At 43.2% G+C, this 10,433-nt stretch overlaps 1 long non-coding RNA gene across 1 annotated transcript; it reads right to left on the reverse strand.

Annotated features, from left to right (window-relative positions):
* Positions 1–2,046: 2,046 nt before the first annotated feature.
* Positions 2,047–4,523, reverse strand: LOC123133507 (uncharacterized). The gene is made up of 4 exons (XR_006465286.1): positions 4,207–4,523; positions 3,122–3,855; positions 2,954–3,028; positions 2,047–2,418 (listed from the first exon to the last, which is right to left on the reverse strand). It is a non-coding gene; the product is annotated as an uncharacterized lncRNA (long non-coding RNA).
* Between the last annotated feature and the right edge of the window lie 5,910 nt (positions 4,524–10,433).

Consider the following 10,433-nt stretch of genomic DNA (forward strand, 5'->3'; position numbering starts at 1 on the left):
TTTTTAAAATTGATGGTTTATAAAATTGATGAACTTTTTCTAAAATTCAATCAACTTTCTTCAAAATCAATTATTCTTTTTCCAAATACGATGAACTTTTTAAAATTTGATGACATTTTTCAACTTCGTGAACTTTTGTGAAGTTTGTTAACTCTTTTCCAAAATCCATGAACTTTTTTTATTTTTCATGACTTAGACTTATTTTGGTTTTTTAAAAGTCGACGATCAAATGCGATCGGTCAAAATGTGATCGAGCGATGTGGGGGGGGGGGGGGGGGGGGGGGGTCAAGTGATCAAGCGCTCGTCTTCTACATGGGGGCATGTGAGCGCTGGCTCCTCCAAGTGGCGCTTAAGGCACCACATAGGAGCTCCTGCCATTCTCCTCCAAAGCCACGTCCGAACTACTTCGGGATGGGAATGGGTCGGGCTGCTCTGGCCTAGACCTAGTCCCTGTTGGCCCCTCTGTTCTGTTCAGGGAGATGGAGCCAACCCAATGGTCCAATATCGAGTGGCCTCATGTTTTATTGGCAATATGATCAGACCCATCTTAATACTAGATTGCACAAGAACGAGCATTTACACAACAACATTATTTAAACTAGAATCATTTAGTTATAGGGAATTTTAGTAAGTTATGATATTTAGAATTTATTTGTTCAAAGAAAAAGGGAACAAAGGCAGCTACATTTCTATATCTACCATGAATCGTTTGCATCACATGGTAGCACATTTGTAACTCTGAAACAAAAGCAGTCTTGGGTCAATAGTTAGAAAAAAATCATATAAGCACAAGGGTAACAACCTTGCAAAGGCATGTGCATTATAACGCCGGACTGCAACCTCGAGAAACTAGATTTGGATCGACCTGCTTGTCCTAATGGGTCAATGGTGTCTGATTTCCCTTGCCCAAATTTTTTTATCTAGCTAACCCAAAAGGTCCGTCGACCTCGAAATTATGGGTCGGACCAGTCTCCTAATGAGTAATGCCATCCATTTCCATCGTGACATGTTCCTGCCACTCCTTCGCTCTTCATATAAGAAACAATAAAATTGATATAGCTAGGAGCTCGCAAGTGATCCAATACTCTGGACCGTCTGATCTTCTTGTTGAATGTTCCAGATCACTCGGCATCCTAGTGCATGCCCTTAGGCCAGTTTCTCCGTGCTAGATTACTCGATGTGGCCGACCAAATGACGACTCTATGGTCGCTACTTTGAAGGCCAACCTGGAAACTTCGTTGTTAATTAGACCGACATCATGTGAACATCACGTCCTAGACATTTTTTGCGGGCGCTCTATTCTGATAGAATCATGCTTTCCCCTCCAATTTCTGCCGCCCTAGTCAGTCTTGCCTGAGACCTCGATCATCTTATACCGAAGCAAAGGTGAGTTGGCTACGCAATAGGGAGAACATGGAGGGGCGGTGTGCTGTGTTGCCTCCCCCAACCTTAAGTCACTGTCGATAGTGGGGACATGGGCTTTGCCTAATCTTTTTCCTCGGATACCTAGGACACAACCGCCTTCAACCCATCCTCTGTGTTGTTGCAACTCGCAACCACCCCTTCTCTTAATGATTCACAAAATTTCCAAACCTACGACAACATGTTATGAATAGGAGCTACGGGATTATGTGTCCTCCAATCATTCATCTCTCCCCCACTTATTCCAACTGTGAGCCCTCGTGAATTCCAATAAGTTGAGGTCATGCCAGCCCGTAGGTTGTAATCTATAAAAACTAGATGATACCCCGCGCGTTGCTGCGGGAACGGCTAAATAATATTTGATGTTTAAAAACATGAGATTTTAAGAAAACATTGTATATGAAAATGACATAGAAATTTTTTAAGGAAATATTATTTAAAGTATCTTGAGAAAATGTGACGAAAAGCCAGACAATGTGTGTATCTGAATTTTTTCTTTAACTCCTTACCTTCAGAGCTTATCATCAAGGTGATCAGGAAAAAAACGTGAAGTAGAGCTAATAGAGACATCTCATCCATTTGTAGAACCTAAAACAATGATAGCATCATAGTAGAAACTATTGTTGTGCATTCCATTGAAAAATTATATAAAACGTGGGTTTACACATAATCTGATTTTCTATAATAAAAGGGTCACCTATAAATCAAGAGACTCACTTTTTAGTCTTCTCAGCGGAACAATTTTGTGCAACATACTGCTATTTATTTTGGGTTGTCTTTCATGATAGTATACCTAGGCACCTCTGATTATTATTATTTTTGCCTTCTCTGATTCGCAACTATGCATGCTTCTGCATTATGTAAAGCTTAGGCTGCAAGCTGGCAGCGAGATGGAGAAACAGAAAACATCATAATAACCGTAGAGCCAGCTGTGTGATGCATCAGATGGAGATGAAGGGAGACTTCAACATCACCATGACCGCAAGGTTGATTTATCTGCTAGCCAGTATAAGATTGAGATTCAAAAAATAATAATAAGGGGCCATTAGAGTTTAAATTAGAACTAAATTAACCGACACATGTTTATGCGTGGGTCTACCTGTGATTGCTGCAATGAATCCAATATAATTTGTTGTACAAAAGGGTCAACCATAACTAAGAACCAGTACATTTGAAGGCGAGGTAGCAATTATGAGCTAATGAAATTGAGATAGAAGAAATAGCAACTGAGGAAGGTCGGGAAGAGAGTATGGATGTAAGTGGCAGATAAATGGCGTCCACAATCCTGTTTAGTTAATTTTTGCTAGCTTGATAGTTCATTTTCCTCAAACAAACAAAAAACCTTTTTAAACTATCATACCATAAGTGGACTTTAAACGGGATTAAACGGGACCGGTTGACATGAGGAGAAGAGAGGAGGTAGCAATTATGAGCAAATGAAATTGAGATAGAAAAAATAGCAACTGAGGAAGGTCGGGAAGAGAGGTTGACTCCATCGAGATTGCTATGAGAGAGCGCGCGGAGGCTGTACCTTGAAGCATGCACCTCGATCAGGAGGCTTCGACCCCATGATGCGCAGTCCGACGGAAGCACCGATGAGCATGTGCTGTAAAATCAGGTTTTGCACAAACGCAATGTATTAAGGAAAATTAGATCAATCGATAGACCTTAATTGATATTTTTGGATCTTGCTGTGTACCTAGATAGTCTTTACACACTTGTATATGTGATATTTGGAGTAAGCATGTGACACCAGGAAACTCTTCACTGTGCCTAAAAGCAAATAAAATGGGAAAAGTAGCATGAAAAGTTTATCTTCACAATTTCTATCTATTCGTAATCTCCAGCACACTATTAAGTTTCAGTGATTCTTTGTCGACCAAACAAAAGAAACTCGAGAATAATCGATTAATGCATCCATAGTTTGTGTTCTTTACCTAAAATCTACATGGAACAATTACACAGAGGGAAGTGTAGAAGAACTATTGTGGAACCTCAATAAAAAAGGAAGCGAGCCAACATGCTTCACCATAAAACATTTGAATTTGCATATACCTTTAGATTGGAGCGTGCCTGGGAAGTACTCTTCATCAGTAAGAAAATATAAATTAGAAAAAGGTTCCAGTATGAAACATGAACTTGCATATGGTTAGAAACTGAATAGTAATATTCCCACAAAAACTCAGAAACTGAAACATAAATTTGCATGTGGCCACAAACTGAATAGTAATCTTCCCACAAACGCTCAGAAACGCATATAGTCAGAAACTAAATAGTAATCTTCCCATGTGTATACCGTAATAAAATTACTCAGAAACTGTAACTTGCATCTACCTTCATATTGGAGAGTGTGTGGGGAGTAATCTTCAGTAAGAAAACAGCAGCTCGATCCCAAGGCAGCCGAGAAGAAACCCGAAGGATTTAAATGGAAGGCTACATATTGAATCAAGCAAAAATTAAATTCAGAATTGGAATAGGGAAAGAATTAAAATGCAAGGTTGTGTATTCAATCAAACAAATGAGCATATCAATCAAACATCCGGAATAGAGAAAGAACAAAAATTGAAAGCTATATATTCAATCAACCAAAATTATATGTACATATCAACGAAACACACAAAAGTTCAGAATTAGTGATGGATGGGGACATTATGTGCCAATAGGACCCATAAACCTGAGGCACAATAACCAAGATGACTGACATAGGGAATGTCTAGGAGAGAGGAAGAATAACCAAGATGACTGACATAGGGAATGGCTAGGAGAGAGGAGAGAGTTGCTGACCACTGGCAGCAGTATGAGCGTCGTATGGCAGACATCCATCCATATGGGAGGACGATGGGAATAAAATGAGTGGGGCAGCAACTTTAAAAGGGAACCCGTCAGTTTCTTGTGGACATCGTGGGGAGAGGAAGCGGAGCGTCGACCATCAATTACCTGCAGCAGATTTTTTTTCTTTTTAGGAGGTAGTTATGGAAACGGAGAAGATAAACAGTGTGGGCCATTTCAAGCATTGGGCTGCACAGCAGTTGAAGCAACGGGTTATGTACGGCTCGTGTGAGCAAAGGGAAAAAAAAGAGTGAAGAACAACAGGAGAACATGAGCTTCAGCTGTACTCCGTAGATCGCCGTCCTCTTCCTTCCCGATCCCGCTGGAACTGGGGACGCGTCGTGTCCGAATGTCCGATCTGTCGATGGCGGCCGCCGACGCAGAACGGCATGGAGCAGAGCAATGCCATGAGGGAGGTCCTCTGGCTCTGACCGCCATCGTGGGAAGGCTGCTGGAGTGAGCAGGGCTCAGACAGATCAACGTCGTGAGGGCCTCTGGATCTGACCGCCGACGTGGGGAATAATCGGGGGAAAGATGAATACAGGAAAGACTGGTCCTTTTTTCAGGAGAAATAATCTTGGTGGGTTCACAACTTTTTTTTTGAGACACGGTGGGTTCACAACTGAGAGAGAGAGAGCAGGTGGGTGGGCTGACTCGAGGGAGAATGACGTCCGTGTGTGGCGCTGATGGGCCGATGGTCCATCCTCCCAACCGGTAACTGAACGCTGATGTGGCCATTTTTTACGCTGGTGAACTCATGGTCGGTCCCTTCTGTAAGCCAGTAGTCAAATGATGATGTGGCTGGCTTGCTGATGTGGACAGGCTGCATGTCAAGAGAAATAGGATAGTGGGGATAAACTATTTAGGTATTATAGATATGGATGTAACTATAGCCATTACTGGTTCAAATAATTTTTCATTCATTTCTTTCTGCTTTTGGTACAACAATTCACTCACTTTATTTCTATTGCAAAATGTAAATGTTCAAAGGAATAGAAATTACATCATGAGGCTTGAGAAGCCAAAGAGGGAGACCCACCCCAAAGAATGAGCATAGTGAGCTAGATTATGTGCTTCATAATTTGAGCCCTTTTCTTCATGGACACAAGAGACTTCCCGAAACTCTAGCAGATCTACCTTGATCTCGCCAATACTAATAGTATTGAATCCAACTGAGTTCTTTTTAATGTAGCTGACGATCGTGAGACAATCCAGAGCACTTCGCACTCGATGGATGGATAAGTCACCGGTATTGCGCCAAAACAAGCGCCTCACAACATGCTAAAGCTCCAAGGTCATCATTTTAGTTAGCGATGGAAACACCACAACCAAAGATCCAAGATAGTTGCCATTACGACCACGAAACACAAGTATCGCCTCCACTTGATACATCGCCATCAATGTTTAAATTAGCAACCCCATGCGGCGAATGAACCCATTTCTAGGTTGTCCATTTTATCTAAATTTTCATATTCACGTGAATCGGTTGTGCATCCCCTAGGTCTAATATGAATCATAGGATGAAGGTATGAGTGCAAAGAGGTGACTAGAACTCTCCTTCATTGATCTTGTAGAATTGGACATTGTCTGCCAACTCACCTTAATGACCAAGGAATTAAATCTTACGACGAATATGAATCCGGCACCCAAGGTCGATTCCATAGGGTCACTGTAGAATCTTCTATGTGCAACACACTAGTAACCGTGCATGCATAAAACATCTTCAACTAAAATAATTAAAGTATGCAAATTTGTTCTTTTCACATGTATAACTATACTCTGGTAATAATTTTTTGTTCACTTTGTTAGTTTCAATAGTATTGATGTGGAAACAAATATGTAGAAAAACATGTAACTTACATGGAAGTTGATTTCGAAACCTCTGGAGGGCCTCGAAGCCCCTAACCAGTAGATTTGGTTGCCCCTTATTTAAGGGGCCTTTTCCCAGTGAAAAGGTCTTTTGGATATTATATTTCCTTGTAATCTTAAGCTTCATCCTCCTCCCGCAAGCCTCAAAACCCTAATCCATTTAAAGGAAGAGTACTCCATGAATCTAGGAGTCATCTGTTAACCTCCTCCATTATTCCTCTCCTCTCATCCCTCTCTAGTATAATTATCTTTGGCTGAGATCCGTGAGAGAGGGATTTGAGCATTATTTTGCTCTTTGATTTGCATTTGTTCCATTGGTTTGAGCTCTACGCGTTGATTTATTCGAGTGAGAACCCCTGAGCTTGTTACTCTTGGAGGCCACCGCCTCCTAGATAGTTTGGCGATTATTGCCTTGGTAACCCCTTTGTGGAGTTTGTGAAGAGGTCCCAGTTTCCCCTTTGTGGGGATTGTGAAGTGGTTATTGAGCTTGACATATTTGGAGTGGAGGAAGAGGCTACTCATAGTGAAGGTGTGCTCATACTTAGTTTAGTGGGGCCTCGGAGAACAAGGCTAGCTAGACGGTCGGTCTTTGAGGGCCTCTATGATCTTGCGCCTCTCCAGGGAGACTAGAGTGCGAGTGACTACTTGAACTTGAGTAAAACATTGGTTGTCTCATGCCCCCCTTCACTTTGTGTAACTCATACTTGCTACTATTGATTTAAATTGTTCTTGGTGTGAATTATTAGCTCCTATCATCCATTTCAATATCTTCCTATTATCCTCTGTTTCCTTATCTTGCGTAAGTTTGTCCAGCATACATGTGCTTGCATGTATCTTTGTTGTGCACATCTTGTTTAGCTTAAGTTTTTGGTCCACGTAATTAGTGTATTTAAAAATTGTGCTTGAAAAGTAGCCACCTAGCTAGTTTATTTCCGCATTAGGATAAATTCAAATCTGTAAAAAAAACTCCTATTCACATTCCCCTCCAGGCAACATCTTGGTATGTTTCAGAGGCTTATGTATGTGAGATTAAACATATGGAGCACAAAATATTTAATCCGACACAAGTTGACCATCAGAAATTTAATATAGAAACAAAGAAATTTTGAATATTTGAAAATAACATGCACATCTTAGTTAAGAGCGCAGGCGTGCAAAATTCAATTTGTTGAATATAACATAAAATAAATTCTGAAGTTAAATCAGGATGGAATGTTTATGCCTAGACAGGGTCATGGTGGCAAGGGCGTGGTTGTCGGTGACTCTCATGGCGTTCGTGTTGACTGGGGCGGACGCACATTGGGTCAAGTAGGCCTAGGCCCCCAGTCAATTTCTATTTTTCTAGCTTTGAAGCCCAACTTTTTACTAGTTGGGCGTTCAGATAGCAAATCAAATGTGCCCCCTTCACTTGGGCCTCCACAGAAATTTTGGGCATGTGTTGAAGGAAATATGCCCTAGAGGCAATAATAAAGTTATTATTTATTTCCTTATATCATGATAAATGTTTATTATTCATGCTAGAATTATATTAACCGGAAACATAATACATGTGTGAACACATAGACAAACAGAGTGTCACTAGTATGCCTCTACTAGACTAGCTCGTTAATCAAAGATGGTTATGTTTCCTAACCATGGACAAAGAGTTGTTATTTGATTAATGGGATCACATCATTAGGTGAATGATCTGATTGACATGACCCATTCCATTAGCTTAGCACCCGATCATTTAGTATGTTGCTATTGCTTTCTTCATGACTTATACATGTTCCTATGACTATGAGATTATGCAACTCCCGTTTACCGGAGGAACACTTTGTGTGCTACCAAATGTCACAACATAACTGGGTGATTATAAAGGTGCTCTACAGGTGTCTCCAAAGGTACATGTTGGGTTGGGGTATTTCAAGATTAGGATTTGTCACTCCGATTGTCGGAGAGGTATCTCTGGGCCCTCTCGGTAATACACATCACATAAGCCTTGCAAGCATTGCAACTAATGAGTTAGTTGTGAGATGATGTATTACGGAACGAGTAAAGAGACTTGCCGGTAACGAGATTGAACTAGGTATTGAGATACCGACGATCGAATCTCGGGCAAATAACATACCGATGACAAAGGGAACAACGTATGTTGTTATGCGGTCTGACTGATAAAAAATCTCCGTAGAATATGTAGGAGCCAATATGATCATCCAGGTTCCGCTATTGGTTATTGACCGGAGACATGTCTCGGTCATGTCTACATTGTTCTCGAACCCGTAGGGTCCGCACGCCAGTTATATTATGAGTTTATGAGTTTTGATGTACCGAAGGAGTTCGGAGTCCCAGATGGGATCGGGGACATGACGAGGAGTCTCGAAATGGTCGAGACATAAAGATTGATATATTGGAAGCCTATATTTGGATATCGGAAGTGTTCCGGGTGAAATCGGGATTTTACCGGAGTACCGGGAGGTTACCGGAACCCCCCGGGAGGTATATGGGCCTTAGTGGGCCTTAGTGGAAGAGAGGAGAGGTGGCCAGGGCTGGGCCGCGCGCCCCTCCCCCCCCCCCCCTAGTCCGAATAGGACAAGGAGATGGGGGGCGCTTGTTGGGGAACGTAGCAGAAATTCAAAAAATTTCCTACGAAACACCAAGATCTATCTATGGAGAGACCAGTAACGAGTAGAAGGAGGAGTGCATCTACATACCCTTGTAGATCGCTAAGCGGAAGCGTTCAAGTGAACGGGGTTGATGGAGTCGTACTCGTCGTGATTCAAATCACCGATGATCAAGTGCCGAACGGACAGCACCTCCGCGTTCAACACACGTACAGCCCGGTGACGTCTCCCACGCCTTGATCCAGCAAGGAGAGAGGGAGAGGTTGAGGAAGACTTCATCCAACAGCAGCACAACGGCGTGGTGGTGGTGGAGGAGCGTGGCAATCCCGCAGGGCTTCGCCAAGCACCTACGAGAGAGGAGGAGGTGTCACGGAAGGAGGGAGGCGCCAAGGGCTCAGGTATGGATTCCCTCCCTTCCCTCCACTATATATAGGGGCAGGGGAGAGGGGGGAGGCGCAGCCTTGCCCCCTACTCCAAGAAAAGGGTGCGGCCAAGAGGGGGGGGAGGAGTCCATCCTCCCCAAGGCACCTCGGAGGTGCCTTCCCCCTCGAGGACTCTTCCCTCTAGGGTTCCCTAGGCGCATGGGCCTCTTGGGGCTGGTGCCCTTGGCCCATGTAGGCCAAGGCGCACCCCCTACAGCCCATGTGGCCCCCCGGGGCAGGTGGCCCCACCCGGTGGGCCCCCGGGACCCTTCCGGTGGTCCCGGTACAATACCGATGACCCCGAAACTTGTCCCGATCGCCGAAACAGGACTTCCTATATATAAATTTTTACCTCCGGACCATTCCGGAACTCCTCGTGACGTCCGGGATCTCATCCGGGACTCCGAACAACATTCGGTAACCACATACAAGCTTCCTTTATAACCCTAGCGTCATCGAACCTTAAGTGTGTAGACCCTACGGGTTCGGGAGACATGCAGACATGACCGAGACGTTCTCCGGTCAATAACCAAAAGCGGGATCTGGATACCCATGTTGGCTCCCACATGTTCCACGATGATCTCATCGGATGAACCACGATGTCAAGGACTCAATCGATCCCGTATTCAATTCCCTTTGTCTATCGGTATGTTACTTGCCCGAGATTCGATCGTCGGTATCCAATACCTTGTTCAATCTCGTTACCGGCAAGTCACTTTACTCGTTCCGTAACACATCATCCCGTGATCAACTCCTTGGTCACATTGCGCATATGATGATGTCCTACCGAGTGGGCCCAGAGATACCTCTCCGTTTACACGGAGTGACAAATCCCAGTCTCGATCCGCATAAAACAATAGATACTTTCGGAGATACCTGTAGTGCACCTTTATAGTCACCCAGTTACGTTGTGACGTTTGATACACCCAAAGCACTCCTACGGTATCCAGGAGTTACACGATCTCATGGTCAAAGGAAGAGATACTTGACATTGGCAAAGCTCTAGCAAACGAACTACACGATCTTTGTGCTATGCTTAGGATTGGGTCTTGTCCGTCACATCATTCTCCTAATGATGTGATCCCGTTATCAACGACATCCAATGTCCATAGCCAGGAAACCATGACTATCTGTTGATCACAACGAGCTAGTCAACTAGAGGCTCACTAGGGACATATTGTGGTCTATGTATTCACACGTGTATTACGATTTCCGGATAATACAGTTATAGCATGAATAAAAGACTATTATCATGAACAAAGAAATATAATAATAACTTATTTATTAT

Source organism: Triticum aestivum, chromosome 1A (genome assembly GCF_018294505.1).
Source record: "Triticum aestivum cultivar Chinese Spring chromosome 1A, IWGSC CS RefSeq v2.1, whole genome shotgun sequence".
NCBI classification, from domain to species: domain Eukaryota; kingdom Viridiplantae; phylum Streptophyta; class Magnoliopsida; order Poales; family Poaceae; genus Triticum; species Triticum aestivum.